Genomic DNA, 27,355 nt, shown 5'->3' on the forward strand with positions numbered 1-27,355 from the left:
GATTTTATAGTGATCTTTTTGTAGGAGACAATGGGAATAATCACAGAAAAAAGCAAAGCAAACGAACTGAAAAGTCCTCTAGTCCACGACATTGCAATATACATCATGCTGTCCATTTAAGCCACTAACGAATTCCATGTTTTTAAGATTATTTTATTGGATATTATCCATTTTTTTTTATTAGTACAGTAGAAAAAGACAAAGAAACAAAATGGCGGAAGGTTTCTTACTCTTCACGTGACCTATGATAGTATAAATGTTAGTCGTACAAACAGTCTCCAGGCGACGTGTAATTCCATGAAGTACCCCCAGAGGGTAGTTAACATTGTAGAGTATTATCAGGAAAGACGGTTATCAAAAATTGTGATAGCTTTACAAACTGTCGCCAGGTGATAGTTAGTTCCATAAAATACCACCAGAGGACGACTAACTCGATAAGGTGTTTTATCCATTAAAATTTGCCGCAATATTGGTTTACACAAATAATAGTTTAATATATATGATATGTTTATATAGGCAATATGCGTGGCGACAGTTTTAAAAGTTATGGATAGTGGCTGCCTTAGTTTTTCCGGCTGACAATATAAACATTTATAACCACACCTATCTTTGAATTCACTTATTAACTACACAAAGCTCGAGAACATGAAAGATAATCCTAACATTTCTATTACCTAAGTAGACTTTCATACTGAGTATAATATGCATAATTACTTAAAATATTAATTAAACTTATCGTATATATGTAATTGGCTCTGTACCACCAAACGGACAACAAGACTTTCTGTGGGTATAGTCCTGGTTTGATTGTTGGAATTGGATTCAGGCCATGACTAAGTTACCGATTCTTGGGGTCGATATTGACAAAAATAATTCATTTTTCATCCACTGCAATAATCCGAAGAAGAAATGGTTCTTTCTCATGTCTAGTTATCAATGAATTGCAAATTGTGGTGCTTGGATTTTGTTGTCATCTGACAGTTTGTGTGGAACCCAAACTTCTTATCTATTGGTCTTTCCCATCTGTTTAAGATGTTCTTAAACGCTAAACCAAGAATAATTAAGTTTTTCTGATAACTGTTAGATGGTTTGAAGGGTCTGACTCAACCTCTGGCCATTGTCTAGCTCTACTGCTCTCCCTGAGGCCCAGCATGGCCAGTGCCCGCGATAATGGAAGGTCTTAAGGACCTGGCCCTATCGGGTCGTGGAAAGCACTGAAACCAAACTTGTTTTTGTTGTTGTTAGGCACAAAACTACATAATAAGCTATCCGTGTGCTGCCCATCGCTAGTCGAATTCTAAGCATTACGACTCGTTAAGAGTGCCGCTGAGCCAATATGGGGCGAACACTTTGGTTGGTTTTGAATCTCTCAAAAAGATACTCGAAGGCTATCTGCACTAGTGGTCCCTAATATAGCAGTTTACATTGTTGGTCTTACGAAAAGAGGGAAGAGAGCTAGTCATCCCCACTTACCGCCAACTCTTGGGCTACTCTTTTACCAACGAATAGTGGGACTTACCGTCACTTTATAACGCCCTCGAGGTTGAAAGGGCGAGGATTATTGGTGCGACGGGGAATAAAAGTACGTAATTAGAAACGTTTGAATTTAAGGCAACAAAAACGACATTACTTTCTGGTACCCCTAATTATTCCTGTTTCATCCTATACTTAAGTATTTTTTTCAAATTTAAATTTAAGTTTAAGGGGCTAATAATAACATCGTTTACACTAGCATTATGATTTTTAAAAAAAATCACTATAATTTGTGATACTTATAACATCCGATAGTTCGTTTGAAACTGTCGCCTCAGTGATATTGGTTGACACCGTTGTTTTGGTTTTGAGTTATCATGTAATAAAAAAGAAACAGAAGAAAGAAGAACCAGAAATTCAAACATTTTACTATGATATTTCCAGACATTACCAGAACTTGTGACTTAGTCACTACGTAGATATTGTTATAAAAGGAAACACTATACAGTATTGAGGAGATACTTAAATACCATTTCGATAAAATATCCGAGTCATCCCTACATATGCAGATGCTGTCACCCGCCGAATTTTGCAGCGACGCACTGTTCACAATTAAACTGTAAAGAAGGTATTGTGTTTTTTCGTTGTAGTATTTATTCCCTTCGAATGTTTCACATGTTCTACGAAGTTTGTTGTTTGTTTGTAGTTAAGCATAAAGCTTTACAAGAAGCTATGCTTACTGTGTCTACCTCGTGTATCGAAACCTATTTTTAACGTCACAACTCCGTAAACGTGCCAACGAGTTACTCAGGTCACGACTTCCAAGTTTATATCATATAGTTAAAAAAGCAACATTTTAAACATCTTTTCAGTTTGTGTTTTTCTAATACGCCAATAAGAGTAAATAATATCTATATGTTATTACTGAAAACGTTGACCGATAAGAGTAAATAATACCTATATGCTATTACCGAAAACGTTGACCAATAAGAGTAAATAATACCTATATGTTATTATTGAAAACGTTGACCAAAACTATGATATTAGCAACAAAACAACACAGATAATGTAACTGACAGGTTATTTTCTGTCACTGTTTTATTTTTATTTTCTTAGCTAGCATCGTGAAATACAGTTTGAATAAAATGTTACACGTACAGTTAATTGAACACGAGATAAGCAAATTCCTTAAAATATTTCAGAAAATACGTAAACACACTTCTCTAACGGGATAATAATTAGTGCTTACGTCACAAGCCTCGTAGGAGACTCCACGAGCAATTTGTTCTATTTTTAGATAATTTTTACCACATTCACACCTACACAACCTCGCTACGTCGCCTACACGCCCATCACGTACTTTAAGATGGCGTTCAAGATACTCCAACAATAATGGTCTTTTTAAAAATCACATTGTCTACTTCTTTGCGCCTTCGGGATTAGAAATACCTTCTTTCAGACTGTCTAGTGTATCTGATATTTACCAAAGTTCATTCAGTTTAATTTTGGTTTTTTTACGCCCACAAGTGATGTGGTTTTATTGTCTTGATCATTTCGACCAAGAAGAAAGAGGACTCAGGAGATAGCCCGATGTGGCTTTGCTATAAGAAACCATACACATCAAGAAGAGAAAAATGGAAAATGCGAGTCACCATAATCCAATATATTTTTTAAAAACACCTAGTCAGTATATATATATAACACCGTCATGCTACTAAAGGTATAAATAATGACATCAGCAGGCACTGAGGAGTAAGTCACCAATTAGTGACGTCTTTCTTCAAAGTCCTTCTTTTTATTAGTAATCCTTTCTTATTATTTTGTCGCACCAGTAACTCCAATAGCTTTGGTACTTTTATAATATACTTCTAAGTACTTATTTATAAGTATAGAAAGACTCAAGAGTGAAATTGTGTATTTGAGAGAGAAATTTTTTGTTTGAGTCAGTTTCCGACGCAAAGATACGACTCAAAGGTTTTGTTTTGAATTTCGTGGAAAACTATATGAAGGTTATCTGTGTTAGTGCATAATTTAGCAGTGTAAGACTAGAAGGGGAGGCAGCTAGTCATCACTACCCACCGCCAACTCATCGGCTACTCTTTTAGCAATGAATATTGGGATTGACCGCCACCACGTAATATCGCCTCTACGGCTGAAAGGGTGAGCATCTATGGTGTGACGGGGATTCGAGTCCGCGATCATCGGATCATGAGTCAAGCGCCTTAACCATCTTTTCATACCGCGCCACGTTTAAGAGAGGAATCGTACTTTAAGTTTTAGTGTTGTAGCTCCGTCAACTTACAGTTGTGCCATCAGGGTCGGAAATAGAAGTCCCTCGCTGGTACAGTGGTAAGTTTACAAATTTACAACGTTAAAATCAGGGGTTCGATTCCCCTTTGTGGACTCAGCAGATAGCCCGATGTGGCTTTGATAAAAGAAAACACACACACACACACACACACACGGAAATAGAACTGGAAGAAGGAAAAGAAAATTAGAGTAAGACAAGAAAAAAGGCAGCAAGTCATTCCCACCTACCGCCAAATCTTACGCTACTCTTTTACCAACGAATAGTAGAATTGATCGTAACATTACAATGCCCCCATGGCTGCAAGGGGAAGCATGTTTGGTGCGACTGAGATTCTTACTCGCGACCTTCATATTACGCGTTGATCGTCCTCGTAACTACCCGGCCACGCTGGGGCCCATTTATGAACGAAATTGGTTATTTGAATTAAACTTGTTTGTTTTTGAATTTCGCGCAATGCTACTCGAGGGCTATCTGTACTAGCCGTCCATAATTTAGCAGGGTAAGACTAGAGGAAAGGCAGTTAGTCATCACCACCCACCACCAACTCTTGGACTACTCTTTTATCAACGAATACTGGGATTGATCGCTACATTATAACGCCCCCACGGCTGAAAAGGCGAGCATGTTTAGTGCGACCGAGATTCGAACGCGCGACCATCAGATTACGAGTCGAACGCCTTAACCCACCTAGCCATGCCGGGCCCTTGAATTAAACTTAATTTTTGCTGACAATTTTGATTTAAAAACATATTTTGATAATAAAATTGACAAGGTATTGACATTTTTAAGTTTCGTTTTCAGTTTACTTACTGATTAAATTTATTTATTACAATACATAATTTCTGTACCCCGCTGGGACAGCGAGAAGTCTACGGATTTACGACGCTAAAAATCAGAGGTTCGATTCCACTTGGCGGACACAGCAGCTAGTCCGATGTGGCTTTGTTAAAAGAAAACACACACACGTTTACAGTTTTTCGTGAAAAAAATGGCACCAGTGAATGAAACTCATTCTGAAATCAAATATTAGCTATTTTGTTAAATATCAAAATAAACGATTACGATTGATATTGCATGCTAGAATATCATTGATAGCAACTACTGCAACATTTTGGGTTTCTATTATTTTCCGATAGGTTTAGTAAGTTGATCACGTCTTCTGGGTTGTCGAAAATCAGTTTCGAACACAAAAAATCTTCCATCTTGGATGAATCTATAGTGCATTACGATAGCCGCTGTCACACGCACAAGAGGATTCGAAAACAATCTTGTGTCGTGTTCAGCAACTATTGTAAACACCTGTAGAACATGCTCGCATTTTTGGTTTTATAAATATCACCAGATGTCATCAGATGTTAATCGTCCATCATTTTCAACTTGTGGAACTCTGGAAGTCTTCGTTCTTTATGCTATTCGGTGAAGAAATAGCATTATGCGAAGTTAATTTGGATTTTTTTTCCTTTTTTAAAAAAAAAACGTTTTGAAATTTTTTGCACTTGTTATAAGAGAATTGTCTTCAAAATTTGTGATTTTTTTTAATTTCGCGCAAAGCTACACGAAGGCTATCTTCGCTAGCTGTCCCTAATTTAGCAGTGTAAGACAAGAGGGAAGGCAGCTAGTCATCACCACCAACCGCCAACTCTTAGGGTACTCTTTTACCAACCAATAGTGGGATTGACCGCTACATTATAACGCCCCCCACGGCTTTAAGGATGAGCATGTTTGGTGTGACGGGGATTCGAACCCGCGACTCTTGGAGTACGAGTCGAGTGCTTTAACCACCTGGCCATGCCGGGCTCCGTTTGGCCATTCCCAACGTGTAAGAGAAATAGTTTCCTTATCGACAAAGTCAAATGAATACAAGAGTGCCAATTAAAATCAGCAGAAGTAAGACATATATAGTTATTATTAACACAAATAATTTGTATGTATTATTGAAATAAAACAGAACATTGTAATATATTAATTACTACACGGAAAACAATTAATATTGTTAAATAATATAACACTTTTGCTTTAGTTAAAATTAAAACATCAGTACCAACAGCAGATCAGTCGTAACCTAATGGTTAGTGCAGGTCTGTGTATAGGAGACAGTTCAGTGTTCGAGTCACGATACGCTATCGAAAACACCTCCGCATTTTCAGTTGGAAGCGCGTTACAAAAGCGACAGTCTCTCCCACTATCCAATTAAGAAAATCCATATAAGTATCGGATGCTCTTGACTGGACGCCCTTCTTCTGGTCAACAATTCTATGACCAGTTGATATTTTACCTGAACCTTGTAATTTATCCCATCTGTCTCACATTCGGGTTGAAAATAGCAAGTAAGGAGAGAATAAGTTTCAAATTCACAATTATAACTCGATATCCATTAGGTAACAAAAATTGTGTACAATATTTAAAACTGGATTATATCAGATTATATTTTCTACCAGTCCATATATATATATATTTTGAATGGCAACCGACAGTAACTTTGAATAAAAATGTTACTTTTTTCTGTTAACTCTACTCCAAACAGTAATTTATTTGGTTGGATTTTATGTTTTTAAATCTCTCCACTGCCTGAAATGTAACCGTAATAAGCTGAATGTCATAATACAGTCTATAACATAAACACCTATAAAAATCAATATTCAAAACTTTCATGACGAAACGATTTTGTATTTACAATTATCTAGCCTATAAAAATGTCATTGTGTTTGACGTCACATTATGCTTGATTTGTCGAAATTGGAACAGTCATAAAAGCCAAAATGCACTTATCCAGATAATATAGTTCGATTACTGTCTGCTAATTACAATATGAGCGACAGAAATGCAAGTGAGCCGTGTAACCTTATAAGTGTAATAAATGTTGATATAATAAGCGTACGTAAAGACCTTGTATGGGATGACCTAGCCTAGAACCAAGTGCATAATATTTATCATAAAATGTATTCTAAATTAAGTTATTTTTTGTTTTATCACCAACTTCTTTAATAAAAAATATCTTTAATCAACGGAGTTTCTACATTAAGAAATTAACAAATATTTTTTTCGTTTCAGTTTTGTTGTCTATACATTTCATTTTATACTTTCAGTTCATAGCATTTCAAGTTTGGGAAACAATAATTCTGTAACAGACACACTAGACACTAGACACAGTGAATCCCTGATAAAGGCATATACTGCTGCATTGCGATTTTCAACAGGAATAGCGTCTGATGCAAAAGATAGGTTTATTCTTGAAAACAGAGAAACTTAGGTTTCAGGAATAGATATTCATACTTTAGAGCTACTATCTAGAAGGAATGCAATAAAACAGTTGCATTCACCTCCACAATTATTCTCGGTCCAGCTCTGAACCGAGCAATAGGATTAACTCTCACAAAAAGGAAAGGCTGTAGCACACACAGTGATACTTTGACGAACGTTGGATCTTCCGATATGCAGTCCGGCACGCTGGTCACCAGTCGATGCTCAGTCTGAAATAGTAAATCAGATAAAGAGTGCTTTAAAGATAAATCTAACATACACTGTTCTGACAACTCCTGTAATGCGTAGCATGAAACAATATCAAAATAAGAATGTAGTTCACAAATACTGGAATGTTATTTATTGTGGCAACAAGAAAATAACAATTGGAATGTAAATGAATAAACACATACCCAAGCAAAACGTAAGCTTTTCAAACAAAGCAGGCAGATGCTATTCAATTTGTAAATGTTTTAAGTTTGGTGGAAAGCCAGTGACGTCCACGTATGCAATACAGTTTTGTGAATGGAGAAAATCCACGTTCGATTTACGCACACGGTGTATGTGGGAAGTTTCACGACGTTCGTTTTTTGGAAAACAATATTCTTGTCGATATGTTTACACACGGAATGTGCTTCTCTGTGCATATCCTTAACACATACTTTATCTTGGTGGTAACTAAAAATCCGGGCTGTTCTAATCTGACAGTCATAACCGAAAAGGTCAGACACTCGTAATTCTTATTAATGTTTCAGATTACAGCACCGTTAGGTCCTTCAAATAACTAACTGTTTTAAATTCCCAAACGGTAACACTAGTTTTAGTAAGTATTTCATTTAAGAATAAACTGATGAAAGTCCTTTTTCAAACGTGTTATTTAGTCAGAATAAGAGATATTTGTGCATGTTATTCTACTTTATTGTTCATCAGTTAGTCTATTTATGTGGCTAAGCATGCTTGTTAATGACGTTTATTAGCACATTCACCTTTTACATGCAGCTCTCAATGAAATGTCACGTTAACAAACAATTTTCCTAATGTTAAAATCTACCGATTTTAGTAAACACGTGCATCTGTATTTTTCACTGAACGGAACCTTGTGCAACATATCTGTTAAAATGACAAAGACAAAGACCCCTTCTTATTTCTAATTTAGAACTTCTGACCAGAGGGACTGCAAAGCATTGTAGGCAAACGCTTCATACGCGGCTACTATTATGAACCGTATCCACTGACATTTTTGTAACGCTCTCACAGATAAAAGTGTGAGACATGTGCAGTACCATATAACTGGTTCGAGCCTTGACCCAACATCCTTTACGCCATGTTTTCCTCTAATTTAGTTTCAAGTATTGTTATATATACGTTCTTCAAAACCTAAAGATATCGATATTAGAAGTTGTAACGTCTATAAACAAGAAAGGATACATTGTTGTTTATTAAGCTACTAACCAATAAGAATAGCAATTCTGTACTAAGAGACAAAGGAAAATAATTTCCAAGTTCTGTACTTTTTAAACGACCATTGATAAACATTAACACACAGCTAAATCTTAAGCAATATAACTGTTTACACAACTACAATAAAAGGAAGTTCTCAGTAGCAGCGGCACTTGAAATTCTTGTTTGTTTTTGTTTTTGAATTTCGCGCAAAGCTACTCAAGGGCTATCTCCGTTAGCCGTCCCTAATTTAGCAGTGTAAGACTAGAGGGAAGGTACCAAGTCATCACCACCCACCGCTAACTCTTGAGCTACTCTTTATCAACGAATATTAGGACGGACCATCACATTATAACGTCCCTACGGCTGAAAGGGTGAGCATGTTTGGTGCGACCGGGATTCGAGCGCGCGACCCTCAGATTACGAGTCGAAAGCCTTAACCCACCTGGCCATGCCGGACCTTTGAAGTTCTTTTAAGCTAAATTAAAGTAAATTAAGCTATGAGGATTTTTTATTCCTTTTCATTAGCTTTATTTATGTACGTCAGCAATACCACGTGTGGAGCACGCGTATACCCGTTCGGATTTTGTTACTCATCAGGATCTCTGCCACCCTACCTTCAAATTCAAATTCACTTAGGCAGGATTAGAATAAATTAGTTTATGAGACCTTGAGATTTTGGGCAGAGTCTAACACATCAACTGAAAGGGTTTAACATCCTGAGTCCAAAACTGTAATTAGATCTCAAATCGCTTAATAAATGAAGAAGCTATGAGCTAAAAGTTTCTGCTTCATAAAACAAAAACAAAAAATAAACTCAGAGACGTTCTATGAGTCATTATGCCACGTCTGAAAATGCACCACGTGTTACACATTTCTTTCACTAAATTCTATTTTTTTTACAAGCTCGAAGTTGTATTTAGATTGTTCTTCTTCCAATGTTTAGAGACGGTGTAACACAAAAATCTAACAGCCAATAGAAAATGTTTGTTAGCTTTTGAATTTCGCACAAAACTAGAAGAGGGGTGTGTGTATGTTTTCCTATAGCAAAGCCACGTCGATCTATCTACTTTGTACACCGAGGTGAATCGAGCCCCTGATTTTAGCGTTGTAAATCGGGGGACCTACACGAGAGTTATTTGCACTAGACGTTCCTAATTTAGCAGTGTGAGACCAGAGTGAAAGCAACTAGTCATCACCGCTCACCACCAACTCTTGGGCGACTCTTTTGCCAACGAATAGTGGAATTGACTGTTATAATAATATTTGGTCCTCAGATTGTGAGTCAAACGCCCTAACTAACAAGCTACAAAGAAGGCAGTTAGTAAACACCCAATGCCAAATCTTGCGCGATTGAGTTGCACAAGCTATTATCACTCTTATACTTTTTTCTTTGATGTTCATTCATTTTTTAGGCTAAACACCTAAGCACAACTAAATGCTCAAATGTTATTTGAGCGACACCTTGCAAAATCCAAATCTCTGAATTAATCTTTGAAATTTCAATTAGGAAAACAATTTTTTGAGGCCGACCTTGATTGACTAATTCTAGCTTATTTTTTCTAAGCTTTATTTAAGACGAAACTTATGAAATATTTAAATAATATTGGAGTTGTCTCAGCATTTATGACAATTAACTCAGTTGGTAAAAGAAGTAGATAATTTAAAATAGACATCAAACGTTTACTTATAAATAAACGCCCACTAATGGTGCCCAGTCGTTGATGTGAAATTATGCTATGATGTAATTTGTAAAATAGAGTAGCCCAAGAGTTGGCGTTGGGTGGTGATGACTAGCTGCTTTCCCTCTAGTCTTACACTGCTAAATTAGGGACGGCTCGGTGCAGTGGGCTAACAACCTACTCACTTAAATACTTGTTGAAGAATCCGCAAGCGATTGCGGCCCTATGTTCCAAGATGGAATCTAATGGTGATAACTAACTAATTAACTTATTTGTAAAATAATTAATTATTTTTTCTTGTAATTAAAAAACATTATATGGATTATGATGCCGTTGTAATGAATTATTTTGTTTACTGGGCTCTTTTGGATTATTCAGTAAACAGAATAATGCAAAGTCAATTTCAAGTAAAAAATAGCGAAACGTTTTATTCCTTGAACTTCAAATACTATGGTGAGCGTAACCCATGTTTTCCGATAAGCCTAATTTAGCACGTGAATATCTGAAGAGAAATTCTACTTAATTGCTGATTTAGTATCAACTTCTTTGTAAATGTGTAAACTCAGTATTCACAGCAATGAAGTAATTGACTAATTGAATGGACAAAACTGACTAAATCAAACACTGATTAGTCTTTAATTGACTAATAAAATCACTTACTGAAAAATTTACTCAAATAGATTCATTAACCTCGCATTTTATATGTGGTTCAAATTGTTTCCTAAACATCAAAGAAAGTTCCAGACAGTAGAGCCATACTTTTTTACATTAAGCTTCCTTCTGTCTAAACAACATTACATATTTCGTGAAAAATCAAACGTTCTCATCAGAAAAATGGGTTACAATAAAACAAAACAATAGAAATAGACGAGATTAGCGTGTTTTGGCAACGAATCCATTCTTGCAGATTCTTAAGGAAACGTTAGCCCTTTTATAGTTCGTCTCAGGCTTAATACCAGTATTATATATATATATTATAACCACAAATATTTCAAGCCATAAACCAAAACACATTAACACGAGATAAAATACGCTGCATATTTTAAATAAAGGATTCTAGGGTACAAGCTGCAACGTGGGATTATAAAATGAATCCTAGTTTTGGAAGTGACTGAGAAAGTAGGACCTACATTGCGATAAAGGTACACAAAAAAGAAGAAATCCAACCTAAAACCAAATTCATTGGCCTTCAGTTTATATATTTATTTCAAACGTACGAAAAATAAAATAACAACGTAAATGCTGTAGATTTGTGTACAAAATATCCCGCAGATGAGAGTAATGGTATAAAAATATTTATACGAAAATGAAATAAAAGTTGGTATTAGCTATCTAACACTAAAAAGATAGAATGCTTATAAAATAGTACTTTACCTAGCAAGATCAGTATTATGATTTTAAAGGAAGCAAAGTATTATATATGATGGTAAAGCGAGAATAAAAAAATTCATTCTAAGTGGTAACGTAAATGATAATTTTAACCATTACTAAATTCCAACGACACAGAAGAGGAAATCAAAGGTAATTCCTATGATTTTATGGCTCTAGTGGGCCGACTTAAGCTATATAGTTCAGAAGTAATTTCTGTGGCTTTATAATAACCTAAGTTCTTAAAACTTGTTTGCACGATATACGGAACTGACTATTCAAAACAATGACTTTCATCATGTAGTTGAACGTCTATATTATTTAACGATCATACTAGAAGTGCACATTATAAATACATTATACATTAGGGTAAGAATAAATCTGGTATACCTAATATGAAAAGGGTTCAATAATAATTTAAATACACAAGTACGATATTGTTTCGGTCATAGACCTCAACTTTACAGGCCAGTTTTGTTCTTTTTGGTAAAAATATACTTTGTTTTAGAATTTCGCGCAAAGCTGCACGAGGACTAGCTGCGCTAGCCGTCTCTAATTTATCAGTGTAAGACTAGAGGGAAGGTAGCTAGTCATCACCACCAACCGCCAACTCTTGGGCTACTCTTTTACCAACGAAATTAGATTGACCGTCACATTATAACGCCCCCACGGCTGAACGGGCGAGTATGTTTGGTGTAACGAGGATTCGGACCCGCCACCCTCAGAGTACGAGTTGAGTACACTAACCACATGGTCATGCCGGGCCTGGTAATGGTATACAAAGGTTATCGTAAAGGTTGAAACAAGAATTATTAACGTTTCTCAATAATTTTTGATATTCTAAGCCTAATAATATTTGTTACATGGAAGCATAAACAATTATTTATTCATAAATATGTAGTGTTACAAAAACATGGACTGTTGTTCAAACAGTTACACCCTTTGTTTTCCTTGCTAAGCACCGATGAAACTAATATAAATATATTTACACTTCAACCGACAAAATGTATGAACAGACGAAATGAACGTTCGGAAAATAGTAAACAGACGCCAAGCCTTATCTTATAAAAACATGAAATTCACTTGTAAAATTGACATATTGAAATGAACAACAACAACAAAAACGAGCTACCGTTCAAAGGACCTTGAACGTTTCTTTGCTTAAAACTTGACGTTTTTTATTCTTAGATTAAATATGAAGAAGGAGTCAAGGACATTAATTGCCCTTAAAAGTGTTTCAGAAGAGCTTAATATTGGAAAAGGGCAGCACGGATAGACGTTAAACAACTGTTTTTATCGATCAATATTTTCAAAATTAATTGTATTTAAATTCTATGTATGCTGGAGAAGTGTTTGTTTTAAAAACTCATGAAAACCTTCTTAATAATAAAACGTTTGTTTCTAAGCGGTTTTAGTATAAACACGTGCTCCAGAAAGATAAGTCGCTTCGTTCTCATTAACTATATACGCTTTTGTTATTCGTAGCAGATTATATTTGTTTGTTTGTTTGTTTTGAATTTTCGCACAAAGCTACTCGAGGGCTATCTGTGCTAGCCGTCCTTAATTTATCAGTGTAAGACTAGAGGGAAGGCAGCTAGTCATCACCACCCACCGCCAACTCTTGGCCTACTCTTTTACCAACAAATAGTGGGATTGACTGTCACATTATAACGCCTCAACGGCTGCGAGGGCGACCATGTTTGGCGCGACGAGGACGCGAACCCGCGACCCTCAGATTACGAGTCGCACACCTTAACACGCTTGGCCATGCCGGGACCCAGATAATATTTACTCTACCTGATGGATGTTGTATTTCTGTCATACATGCGTGTTTAATTTTGTGACGTCAGAAGAAAGTGGGTTCATTAAGATTACTACAGAATAATAAAAAAGGTGGACCTTTCTTTTTCAGGATAAAATTGAGAATGAAAAAAAATCTGATTTGAATATTTTTTGTTTTTGTTAGAAGCTATCCAATAGGCTATCTGTGCTCTGCCCACCACGGAAATTGAAACCCGGTTTCCAGCGTTGTTACTCTGCAGACATATCGTTGTGCCACTGGGTTTTGGTTTGTTTTAAAAATCGCGCAAAGCTACACGAAAACTATCTAGGCTAGCCGTTCTTAATTTAGTAATGAAAAACTAGAGTTGCCAACTAGTCATCACCACCCACCGCCAACTCTTGGGGCTACTCTTTTACCAACGAATAGTGAGATGCCCGAAAGAGTAAATCTTCAATGATTTGTGACCCACAGAGACAAGTACGTGTTTTTAGGTACGGCTTAGTGTCGCCAATAAAAGAAATGAAGGTATATATCATGTAACTTTAAGAGTTGTCTTACAGTTTGTTTCCTTGTTGTTGTTGTTTTTCAGAAATAGCCCACAGTAGGTTATCCGCTGTGTTTATCGCGGGAAATCGAATCGTGGATTTTAGCGTTGGAAATCTGTAAACGTATTGTTGTCCCGCCAGGAGATACGTCTTACTGAGTTGTCTTAAAGTAACTTCATTTTAATTTTAATCCACTTATTTGGGGGATTTCTAGACATTTTAAGTTCTAGGCCTATAAGAACTGACCTGGTAAAGAATAATATAAGGAAGTGACGTTTCATTCCCTGACGTCACTCACTTTAATCAAAGCCAAGAATTGAGTACGTTTAGAGATTTATATTTAAAAACTGGAATGAAGAAAACGTTTGTGAAAGAGAGAAATGTATATATATATAATATCATGCATGGTCATACGATCTCTGTCTTACATGGCTACAGATGGAATAAATATTCCACAGCAATATAATAACAAATTGCATCAGAACACAGCTTAAAAACTTATAGAAAAACTATCAATCATGACGTTAAACTCTCAATTTTCAGCCTATTTTTCAAATGTGACAACGTGGTATAATTAGCAACCTCTTCATAAGATATAAATTTGTGTATTGTTTCATAGTCTGTCGTTATACGTACCTTCAGCAAAGGATCCTATAAGTTAAATTATTAAATGTTAGTTAAGACCTACAGAATTCCATTTAAAATGACAAAATCTAATATTTTTTTCATAAGTCTTCGTTCTTACATACGAAAACAAAAGACCACAAACAAGGGACAATCCAATGTACCAGTGAGTAACTTGTCTTTCCAAGTTAGTTAAGACCTACAGAATTTCATTTAAAATGACAAAATCTAATATTTTTTTCATAAGTCTTCGTTCTTACATACGAAAACAGAAGACCACAAACAAGGGACAATCAAATGTATCAGTGAGTAACTTGTCTTTCCAAACGACTCACTTGGAGCCTTCTAAAATTTTATGAAACATTCTACTCGTCGTAATAACAGACAACTAATGGTTACAAGAGGCCACTAACCTCTTTCGTTAGAAATACGCAGGGCAAATTTCATGTCTGCCACGTATTAATCGCAAAGATAGTGACATCGCTGTATTAATGACACGACTGTGACGTCATAGAAGGTGACGTTGTAAATTAATGATGCAATCGTTACGTCATAACATTCTTTATGTATTAAGTAATTCTTAGTAGATTCTTCAATTTTCAAACAAGCATATGTGAGAGCTATCCTTTCATACATAAAACTTATTCATGTCCAGAAACGAAGGCAAGATTTGTGCGTAGCATACTGATGCATTAATATTAAAAAGATAAATTATTGTACGTTAGCAATACTATACAATAGAATGGCATCAATAACTTCGAGTGGAATACCAAATGTAGTCAAGCGTTTTATCTAATTTAAACCATATATTTTATTAAGCTATCCACGCTAGTCGTATCGTATTTGGAGGTGACAGACTAGAAGAAAAGCAGTAAGTTGACATCATCTGCTACAAATTCTTGGATCACTTTGTACCAATGGAAGGTGGGATTGACTGCACATTATAGCAACCTCCCACCACGGAGCATGAAGGATGACGGGATTCGAACCCGTGACCCACAGCTTATGAGTTGATCGTTCTACCCACGTCTAGCTTTCGAACACAAAGTAACTACATAGTTTTACACCCTCTTCCTGTGGCACAGCGGTAATTCTATAAGTTTGTGATGTTAAAAGGCGGGTTTCGTTGCCCGTGTTGAGCACAGCACGGATATCCCATCATATAGCTTTATTCTTAACTATAAACAAGTAAACAAACTACACATTTAAGCAACAGAAGTTAGGGTTAAAACATTAAAAACAAATAACATAAGTTATTTTCTGGCTTAAAAACCAAAGGTTCTATATACTATGTTAGAGTTATGGAGCGGATATATCAACATAAACATGAAAATAATAAAATAAATGTAACAAGTTTCTATGTTAATGTAGGGACATCCATCTGGTCTTGAAAAAAATATATACCAACGGTTCGGAACAGGTAGAATTCTTCTGAACGTTCACAAATGATGTATTAGCAATGTTTCACGCGTCCTCCAATAAATGCTTTTCTCACTAAAGTAAAAGGGTAGGGTTCTGATTACACTGTTTATAATATATTTATGCTAGTATACTGATAATGACTTGTTCTAACAGTCTATCTTTGCTATACCCAAAATAACGTAATTCAGATCGTACAAATATTTAACCTTTTTATAAAAAAACAAAAAACTCTTCAAGTGTTTTACATCGATTTTTATAACAAGTTGCATTCTCCATGACATGCACAGATTCAAATCTAGCAAATGTACATTTGTTTAATTACAGTTTTAAAGGTTATGGACGATTCATACACTGAGAATCGTACTGCGTAAATGTATAGATAATTCTACTGACTCTGGGCCTAACGTGTAGTCATCAACAGTCAATATATTGAATGGTCCGGCATGGCCAGGTGGTTAAGGCACTCGACTCGCAATCTGAGGTTCGCGGGTTCGAATGCCCGTCGCACCAAAAATGCTCATCCTTTCAGCTGTGGGGCTGTTATAACGCGACAGTCAATCCTACTACTCGTTGGTAAAAGAGTAACCCAAGAGTTAGCGGTGGGTGGTGATGACTAGCTGCCTTCCCTCTGGTCTTACACTGCTAAATTAGGGACGGCTAGCGCAGATAACCCTCGTATAGCATTGGACGCAATTCAAAAACAAACAAACTATACAGTAAGCTGCGTTGTGTCCACCATCATGCGTACTGAAATCCTGTTTATAAACCTCCAAAATCTGCCGCTAGGAGAGTAACAAAATGTGCATCTATTTTCTGTTCGAAAACCATTATTATTGAAGACGTTTCACGCTTTCAGCCGTGGGCGCATTACTCTGGTCAAAATGCCGGACAAAGCCTTTGGGGTGGCGAGTGCTATTCACTGGCAGCCTTTAGCCAGCAGTTTGAAGTTAGGGCTGTTAGCTCATGTACAAATCGAAAATACCAGTCTTATTCACTGTTTCATTCAGTTAAGATGGATCATATGGAAATCAATTTTTGTTGTAAATAATGTAATTAATACACTCATAAATGATATGACATACGAGTAATATTTGAGGTTATAAAGATGGTGCACGATCGACATGACAGTAGACACTTTTACTTCATTTGCCATATTTATACTGTCTGAAAATCAGTGCTTACAGAAGTGCCCCTAGCGGCTTCTTGCTTAACTACACACACACACACATACCTTTATAGAAGTCTTAAACTGATACGGTAGAAATCCAGTTTTCTCGCTCACGCTAATTAAGAAATACTAGTCTGATACATCCAGATTAGCAGTACTGTTTTACATGATTTGTTCTGTAGCATCTGCGTCAAGTCACGCGATTTTACCATATTCGTAAAACAAACGAGTCTCACTGGACGACTCTGTGATGTTTATGGTGTATAGAACGTACTCGAAAGGAACTACGACTTCATCTTATATCTTATCAGAGGAAGTCCTGACAAAGTAAACGTTACATTGATTAAATCCATTATTATATATATATATCACGGTGTACTTAATTTATCGCGAGAGAAGGTAGAATGCGTAGCTTAGATTTATAAATTATTACGTCAAAATTGAAGGTACTCGGATTTACTCATTTAGAGGTCACGTGATGTATTTGCTGACCTCTCGTAATATGGGAGTTGATGTCTTCCGTTCAGGTTAAACTTCATTTCCCTGATGTACGTTACTTACATATATATGTATTTCGGAACTGTCATTTCTTTAGCGTAAGATAGCAATCTCGTAACTTAATCACGACACAGTAGAAAGTGTGATGAAAACAGCAGTACACTTAGTGACTTCAAGAAAAACATAATCAGTAGGAAGTTAGCAATGTCAGTTCGTGAATTATTGAATTAATTACCGATCTACATACAGTAGCGCCAGCAATCAATTACATTTATTTTTCTCCTTTTTTTTGACTACTAAAAAGTTATTTATGTATAAATATAAAAAAATAGAATAATGAAAACAAAATCTTACGGAACTTAGTTGCATTGAGACAATCCAAATATTACAAAAATCAAAATATTTGTTAAAAATTTGGTTACGACGGGATATTAAACATTCTCAACACTACGTTCTACGTTATGTAACAGGCCAGCTATATTCTGACGCCACCTATAAAGACACTTTCTTATTTCCAGAAGTTAGTAATAAAATATATATCTTATCCAACCACTTATCGGGACCTAGGTCTAAAAACTTGGAAGGGTAAGGATCATTCACCTCTTCCTCCATTTAAATATATACTTTAACGAGAGGGTTTGGTTTTGAATTTCTTATTAGCAACCTTTTTTTTTTGTTTTATATTAGTTTACACTAGTTTTTATTTCGATATTTATAGTTTTCTGTGTTTCCTAAAGTGCCTAATAATTATTACTTGTAACAAAAGCCACCTAAGACTTGACAGTAAGTATGAAGGCTTATAACTAAAGTTTGAGTTTCAGTATTTGTGGTGGTAACAGCACAAATAGTCCATTGTGTAGCTTTGTCATTAACAACAAACAAACTTATAATAAAAGAAAATTCTAGTTTTATTTGTTTGCTATATGTAACTGAAATACGCATTTAATTATGGTTTGTTTGTAATTAAGCACAAGGATACACATCGGGCTAACTGTGCTCTGACCAGTTATCAAACCCCAGCTTCTAGTGTTATAAGTCCGCAGACATACTGCTGTGCCATTGAACTTAATAGTTTTAAATATTGTTTATCAAATGCTTGTGTAAAACAACAAGTTTAATAAGCTTTTAAAATATGGCAAAATATTATAAGCAGCTACAATATTTCAAACATTGGGAGTTTTTTGTTACAAAGTTAGAGCAGTACATCGAATATTATGTTTTAACAAAACTTCGGTATATGACAAATATAAACTAGGTATATTAAAGATGCGAGTTTGAAGAAATATGTCACAGAGTTCTGTAGTACAGAAAGGTTTGTATGCATATTTTAAAATTAGATGAAGTAACACCAACTATAAGTCGGTGATAAAGGGCACGATTCTCCTTATTGTAGAGATCTGGGTTCCAATCTGTGCGATACCACAAGATATACTCCACACTTTATGTTGCGAGAGTGTTTTAAGGATGACAGTCAGTCACTTTAAGTGGATAGTGTGTGTGTGTTTTCTTATAACAAAGCTACTCGGGTTATTTGCTGAGACCCCAGAGGGGAATCGAACCCCTGATTTTAGCGTTGTAAATCTGTAGACTTACTGTACCAGCTAGAGACCCGCTTTCTTGGAAACCATATTTTATTGTTCGCACTCGATAACCTTTAAAATTAAAACTTTATATCACCAAATCCAGGGGGTGAAGGCACTCGACTCGTTATCCGAGGGTCGCGGGTTCGAATCCTCGTCCCACAAATATGTTCGCCCTTTCAGCCGTGGGGGTGTTATGTGCCGGTCAATACCACTATTCGCTGGTAAAAGAGTAGCCCAAGAGTTGGCGGTTGGTGGTGATTACTAGCTGTCTCTCCTCTAGTCTTAAACTGCTAAATTATGGACGGCTACCGCAGATATTCCTCGTGTAACTTTGCGCGAAATTCAAACCAAACCAAACCAAATCACCACATCTTATCATAAATCAAACAGAGACAGAAGAAGTACTCACTAGTTCAGGGTTAAGTATGGCGACAGATAGCTTTAGTAACTTTTCCCTTCGTGCGAAATATGAATATGGATGGTTAAAAAAATCAGTTACAAAAATCCTAGTTGCGTTAACCATCATATAATAGAAATTATACCACTTCCCCCCAAAAAAAAACTACAAATTAGTATAACCTGAAGTAAAATCACACTAAAAGCGTTACAGATATCTTGTAATGTGAGTATAAACTAAAGTGAAATAAACAACTTGTAGACTTGCAACATATTAAAACATAATGTAGCAACATTTATTATTGTCTTAAATTGTGGGTGTTTCTACACATAAAGTAAAGAAGAGTATAAACTACATAGATGAAAGACTGATGGAAGAGCCGTTTAACATATGAACTGGTTTGGTTTGTTTTGAATTTCGTGCAAAGCTACACGAGGGCTATCTGTGCTAGCCATCCCTAACTTAGCAGTGTACGACTAGAGGGAAGGAAGGCAGCTAGTCATCACCACCCACCGCAAACTCTTGGGAATACGCTTTTACGAACGAATAATGGGATTGACCGTAACATTATAACGTTCCCATGGTTGAAATGACGAGCATGTTTGGTGTGACGGGGATTCAAACCCGCGACCCTCGGATTATGAGTCTAGTGCATTAACCCACTGACCTTGATTTGAATGGAAAGATCCTCGAGGTTGTTTGTTGAGTGTGTTGTTACATGAACTGCTCCTAAAAATATATTTCGAAAAAAATTAATAAATGTAATTAAACATTCCACCAGTAAAGAATCTAACTAAAATGGTAAATCGATTCAATAATTTCGGTTAACAGAAGAATTCAACTTAAAAGAACAGGAAGCAGGTTAATATTATGAAGTAACTAAAGCTCAGCATTAACCACGAGACATAATACTTGTCTTTGAAAATAATAAACATTAAATAAAATAAAAAAACCGCAATAAGTGATTTTCTTTTATTTGTAATTTATTGAAAATGCTAAAAGTTATGAGTTAATTAGAAACGTTTTAGAGTATTATTAGACTTATTTTCAGGGGTAATGCATTGTTGTTAGACTTAGTGTGATTTTTATTTCTACAACAAAAATTGGTTTTGCAATAGATAAGACACAAACTTTTAAAAAATGGCCGGGCATGGCCAGGTGGCTAAAGCGTTCGACTCGTAATCTGAGGGTCGCGGGTTTGAATCTCGGTCGCACCAAACATGCTCACCCTTTCAGCCGTGGCCGTGGGGGCGTTATAACGTGGCGGTCAATCCCACTATTCGTTTGTAAAAGAGTTTGTTTGTTTGTTTTGGAATTTCGCACAAAGCTACTCGAGGGCTATCTGTGCTAGCCGTCCCTAATTTAGCAGTGTAAGACTAGAGGGAAGGCAGCTAGTCATCACCACCCACCGCCAACTCTTGGGCTACGCTTTTACCAACGAATAGTGGGATTGACCGTCACATTATACGCCCCCACGGCTGGGAGGGCGAGCATGTTTAGCGCGACGCGGGAGTGAACCCGCGACCCTCGGATTACGAGTCGCACGCCTTACGCGCTTGGCCATGCCAGGCCTTCGTTGGTAAAAGAGTAGCCCAAGAGTTGGGTGGTGATGACTAGCTGCCTTCCCTCTAATCTTACACTACTAAATTAGGAACAGATAGCCCTCGAGTAGCTTTGTGCGAAATTCAAAAAACAAACAAAGCTTTTAAAAAGAAGAAATTTAAGGTATATAAAAAAAATTTAATACAGTTCCTGTTTTTTCATGTATTACCAAAAATGCACACATTCTATTTACATTGCAAATGTTTTTAAAAATTGAAAAAAAATATATACAAACTGAATTACAAGTTTTGTCATCTGTAAGTAAACTAAGTTAATGTATACTTACTTCTATTTTTGTCAATGATCTTTTAACAACCGTTCTCGAAACATTTGAAAACTATGTCAATGATGACTTGGCCTTTCTTTAAGTTTATTTACGGAAACGTTTGGAAATAGTATTTTAGTATCTTTTAGAGTTTTTCCTTTCACTCTTGTAATACAACTTTCTGAGAATACAAACTATAGCCACTACTGTTCGTTTTAATTTTGAAGTTAATATTCATGCTATAACGAACATTATCAAAGGATGTAATGAAAAGTTATCATTGGTTTTTGTTAATACCACAATATTACTGTTTGCCGTTAACCCTAATTGTTAAAATGTTTTATAAGTCACAAAAGTAATAATCATATAAGGATAAACATTGCATTATGTAATTCATTCAATACGTATTTATACAGTGGGATGGGGCGTCACATTATATATTATTAGGAATTGATGAAACTTTAATCGTGAATCTGTTAACTATTTACATTTGTATATCTTATTCTCAGAGATGAAAACATCTTCGTTAAACCTTAGAATCTATTTGAACTAATGTATATGTAACGTGTTTGTTTGTTTGTTTTGGAATTTCGCGCAAAGCTACACGAAGACTATTTGTACTAGCCGTCAATAATTTAACAGTACAAAATTTGATGGAAGGCAGCTAATCATCACCACCATTGCAGACTCTTTGGCTACTCTTTTACCAACAAATATTGGGATTAACCGTCACATTATAACGCCTCCATGGCTGAAAGAGCGAGCATGTTTTGAGTGATGGGGACTCGAACCTTCGACCCTCGGATTACAAGTCGTGTGCCTTAACTACCTGGCCATGCCGGGCCATACGTAAAGTGAAAAATCCACAGAGAAAGCAGAATTTCTTATTCCATATTTCCCCGATGAGGCTCAGTGGTAAGTCTGAGGGTTTATAACACTGAAAATCGGGCTTATATTCACGTGGTGGGCAGAGTACAAACAGCCCATTGTGTATCTTTGTGAAAGAATAAAACAAACAAAATCTTGTTTCAAATACGTAACCAATGTTTCTCGGCAACTTATTTTTTCTGTTTCTCCATTTTGGGAGTATGGTAATTCTACTAATTCGGGAACTCAAAATAGGTTACAGAAAGATGATTGTAAAGTAGGCTAGCATGGCGGAACGTCGAATTTAAGTCAGGGGAAAACTTTCTTGAACTTTATTTTGATTGATGTTTGTTTATTTAGACTTTGCACTTCATGGAAAGCTAACCGTCCCTAATTTAGCAGTATAAGACTAGAGGGAAGGAAGGCAGCTAGTCATCACCACCCACTGCTAACTCTTGGGCTACTCTTTTACCAATGAATAGTGAGATTGATCGTAACATTTTAACGCCCCCACGGCTGAAAGGGCGGGTATGTTTGGTGTGACGAGGATTCGAACCCGCGACCCTCAGAGTACGAGTTGAGTACACTAACCACAAGGCCATGCCGGGCCTGGTAATGATATACGAAGGTTATCGTAAAGGCTGAGACAGGAATTATTAACGTTTCTCAATAATTTTTGATATTCTAAGCTTAATAATATTTGTTACATGGAAGCATAAACGATTATTTATTCATAAATATGCAGTGTTAAAAAAAACATGGACTGTTGTTCAAACAGTTACACCCTTTGTTTTATTTGCTAAGAACCGATGAAACTAAGTATAAATAAATTTACACTCTAGGTTTATACTTCAACCACAAAAGTGGATGAACAAAAGTTGAGATTCGAACCCGCGACTCTCACTTACGAGTCGAGCGCCCTCACCACCTGGCCATGCAGGGCCAATTTGATTAATAGGATTATCATTTATTCATTTTGATCTGCTGTTTATCGCAGATCGTTTATTGTCTCACAAACAACAATTAACTTTTTTCAGCCGATTGAAAAATATTTAATATCAGTTAGGTTTCGTTCGAGTTGTTTTCTTTTCTAACGTTGAAATTAATACTTTATTTTTAACAAGAATTTTTCCTCTCATTTCTAGATGAAACTCAGCTATTGTTTTCTTTATTTTGTTCGTTCTTTTTGTAATAGTGGGGGGGGGGGCGTTATGAAGTAACTAACGGTCAATCCAGGTATTCGTTGGTAAAATAGCAACCAATGAGTTGTCGGTAGGTGGTGTTAAATATATAGTTTCTTTCTGAATGAGGGACGGCTAGCACAGACAGCCCTCGTGTATCCTTGCTCGAAATCCAAAACAAAATAAACCTGTTAATTTGTGTTGCTAGCTATTTTCTATATTAAATGTTTTTTTAGGAAGTGAACGTAAAAGTTTTCTTGGAGAAGTAACAAAAAATACTGTATTTATATAAACCAGGCGTAAACTTAAATTTTTATATCTGTTAGTAATAAGATGTTCGTTTGGAATTAGACACAAAGCTGCACAATGGGCTATCTCTGCTTTGCCCAACACGGATATCGAAATCCAGTTTCTAGTGTTGTAAAATCCGAATACATAGAGCTGTACCGTGGGAAAAGAACAAGAAAGATTTGTTCAAAAAGACGCATTTAGGTTTAACGGTGCGGCCTGGCATGGCCAAGCGTGTTAAGGCGTGCGACTCGTAATCTGAAGGTTGGGGGGTCGCATCTCCGCCGCGCCAAACATGCTAGCCCTTTTAGCCATGGGGGCGTTATAATATCACGGTCAATCCCACTATTCGTTGATAAAAGAGTAGCCCAAGAGTTGGCGGTGGGTGGTGATGACTAGCTGCCTTCCCTCTAGTCTTACACTACTAAATTAGGGACGGCTGGCACAGATAACCCTCGAGTAGCTTTGTGCGAAATTCAAAAAACCAAACAAAACAAACAAACAAGCTTAACGGTGATCAAAGTAGGTAAGTTTGACTCTAATGATCTAGTGACATCCATCTCGTTTAATCCAAAAAGAGCAACGTTTAGTAGATGCAACGGTAAACACATTTCTTACACTTATTTGACTGAGAAAGGTAATTGCAGTTTGTATTATTATTTAAATATATCTGCATCTCATTATATATCAAGAAAATCATTTCATGCACCACTACTATAAAAGTATTTGTTTTTTATATTCTCTTCGAAGACTATGTCCCTATTGGCTCAGCGATAAGCCTGAAGATTCCAATATCCGTGGTGGGCACAACATTGATAGCTCATTGTATAACTTTGTAATTAATAATAAATAAAGAAAATCCAAACGTGTATTCATAACGTTATGCGTGAAACATCAACCACAGTATTAACTACACACAGGTAACTGACAAGTAAATAAAACGGATCGTAATTGTATGTTTTAGTATGGAATGTAGGAGAGATTTTTTTAAAAATAGACACAATCCATGTGTGTTTGTAATCATGAGTTGACCAGCAATGAGATTACAGTACAATATGTATGCTAACAATGGAAAAATACAGATCAATACGATAAACAAGTGCATTCCTGTTAGGATAAACAAGTATAGAAATATATCATTTAAATATATCTACATCTCATTATATATCAGAAAGTTATATCCGTGGTAACTTAAGTGATTGTACTAACACAGTAATTAGTCGAAAGTGGCTCTTCTCTAAAACAAATAACAACGGTCAAAAACAAAATATTCACTTGATAAAACATTTAAATTGCATTAAGCATTCCTTAATGAGGCTCTTTAAACAACAACTTACTGTTCTGTTTGGAAATTTTCTCAACAAATCACCTGGTATTGCATCTACATAAAAATTGTGAGGGCACCTAGAGAAGTGCAATATATTTGTAAATGGAAGTTGTCCGATATCAAAGGATTTTTGACGTATATCTCGGGATTGAAAAGTCGCTAAGACAAACCAATAGATGTGCTTGAACCACACCGTGTAATACAGTACATTTCATTCAAACTATAGCTTATATCTGTATATCTATAAGTTTGTGGAGTATGATATTATATAAAGACATTAGAAGTTTGTTCAATCTATATTAATACCCCAGGTGGGACAGCGGAACATTTACGGAATTAAAATGCTTAAATCCGAGTTTATATTTTCTGTGGTGGACACAGCAGTTAGTCGAAAGTGGCTCTTCTCTGAAACAAATAACAATGGTCAAAAACAAAATATTCACTTGATAAAACAATTTTAATTTAAAGTAATTTCTGTTAAACCTAAGTGAAGTTTTAAAATTATGAATAAGATATTTCTCTGTTTAATCGCGACTGCTTGACGTATTAATAATGGTATTTGATAAGCACACAAATGACTTACTTATAAAATTAACCAAACTCTACAGTAATGGAACTTTTCTCAAGTAACGAATAATTTGATTCTGCTCTTAATCTAATCTTTCCCTAACGAACCTGTTTTAAAGGGATTGTTATTACGTGTATATCACGATATGCCATTACTTACGCTTATTGCTTAGCTTTCACATGGCAGCATATTAATTAAACAAAATTTAAACAAAATCTAAAGCAACTATCATGGGTTCTCTTTAGTGATTTTTTGCTTGATTATGGCTCGACGATTTTATTCGCCGCTAGGGGTGCTGTTAACGAATATTAGCCTAACTACGAAAATCTTATTTAGCAGCTTTTCTCAATAACATTTCTAACTCATTTAATATAGGATTTGCAAATTAATAGCTAATACAAATAACAATAATAATTGAAATAACAAGTTTGTTAAGCTACTTCAAATCTATTTTTAAGAGCTACTTTACAGTACACAAAATTTTAATATTATAATTGAATACTTTTGTTTAAAATGACGATGCATTAAGAATTATCAAATAATTTCTAGCTAGAATTCTATTGTTTTGTATCTACGTTTCCTATAATTAAGACAAAACTGACTTATCTCCACCTTTATGAGTGATAACGTATTCGTATTTTATATATTATTCGCGAATCGTATAATTCTATGATTTACAGATGATTTAAGTTTGGTTTTATTATTTGTTTTCTGATTTTTAACAAGATATTTTTTGCAGAGAATTGAAATGTTTCAATTTCTTTAAAACTCACCCATTTCGTTACTATATTAAAAACCTGGTGCCTGTCGTTTAAAACAACAATACATTCATCATAAATAAGACAACGACTATTTCCGGGCATGGTATGGCCAAGTAGATAAAGAGCTCGACTTACAACGCGAGGGATACGGGTTCGAATCCCCATCATACCAGACATGCTCATCCCTTTAGATGTGGGTGCATAATAATGTAAGGGTCAATCGTACTACTTGTTGATAAAAGAATAGCACAAGAGTTAGCGGTGGGTGGTGATAACTATTTGCCTTCCTTCTATTCTTACCCTGCTAAATTAGGGACGGTTTGTTATAAAAATCTTAATATTTTCTTATCTCAAAATTATAGTAATATTTTGTCTCAGGTTTCGAACGATAATTTTATTCAACAACGAGAAAATGAGATTGAAATACCTGTCATGACGGAAAACTAACTAGCTTGTCTGCATTAAATTACTCAGGATAAATAAACAAAAAATTTCAACAAAGACACGAATATCTTCTTTTCTACGTTTTAACTTGTTCCAGTTAAAGTAATATATATAGATATATATTAGTTTATTATAGCTTAAAAAACAAACCAAAACAAAATAAATTAATGATAAACTTTTCACTAATTGAAAATATACCACGATACACTCTATAATGTGGGATTATAAAATGTACACTAGGTACTTTGGAGAGTAGTAACCTTCCCACAAATGTTTGCACATCTCGCTCTCCTAATTCCTATTTCTATATCTATTGCTACTCTTTTAATTCTTATTTGAGACTGGCGAATGGAGGTTAAAACTGATAGACGGTGTATCCCCACCGCAATGTGTGTCCTACTTTCTCAGTCACCTCCAAAACCAAGGGTACATTTTATAATCCCACATTATAGTTGTGCCCTGGAATCTTTTCAATTAGTGTAGCGTTTTTTGTTTAATTTATTTTTCTTATGGCTTAT

General features: G+C 35.6%; 1 long non-coding RNA gene across 1 annotated transcript in view; it reads right to left on the reverse strand.

Annotated features, from left to right (window-relative positions):
* Window positions 1-5,071: 5,071 nt before the first annotated feature.
* Window positions 5,072-27,355, reverse strand: part of LOC143222115 (uncharacterized) — a 39,795-nt gene continuing 17,511 nt past the window's right edge. The window contains exons 2-3 of the long non-coding RNA XR_013012036.1: window positions 7,105-7,254; window positions 5,072-5,193 (exon numbers count right to left, since the gene is read on the reverse strand). This is a non-coding gene — a long non-coding RNA (uncharacterized LOC143222115). The remainder of the gene's footprint in view (window positions 5,194-7,104; window positions 7,255-27,355) is intronic.

This window comes from Tachypleus tridentatus, chromosome 8 (genome assembly GCF_004210375.1).
Source record: "Tachypleus tridentatus isolate NWPU-2018 chromosome 8, ASM421037v1, whole genome shotgun sequence".
In the NCBI taxonomy this organism is placed as follows: Eukaryota; Metazoa; Arthropoda; class Merostomata; order Xiphosura; family Limulidae; genus Tachypleus; species Tachypleus tridentatus.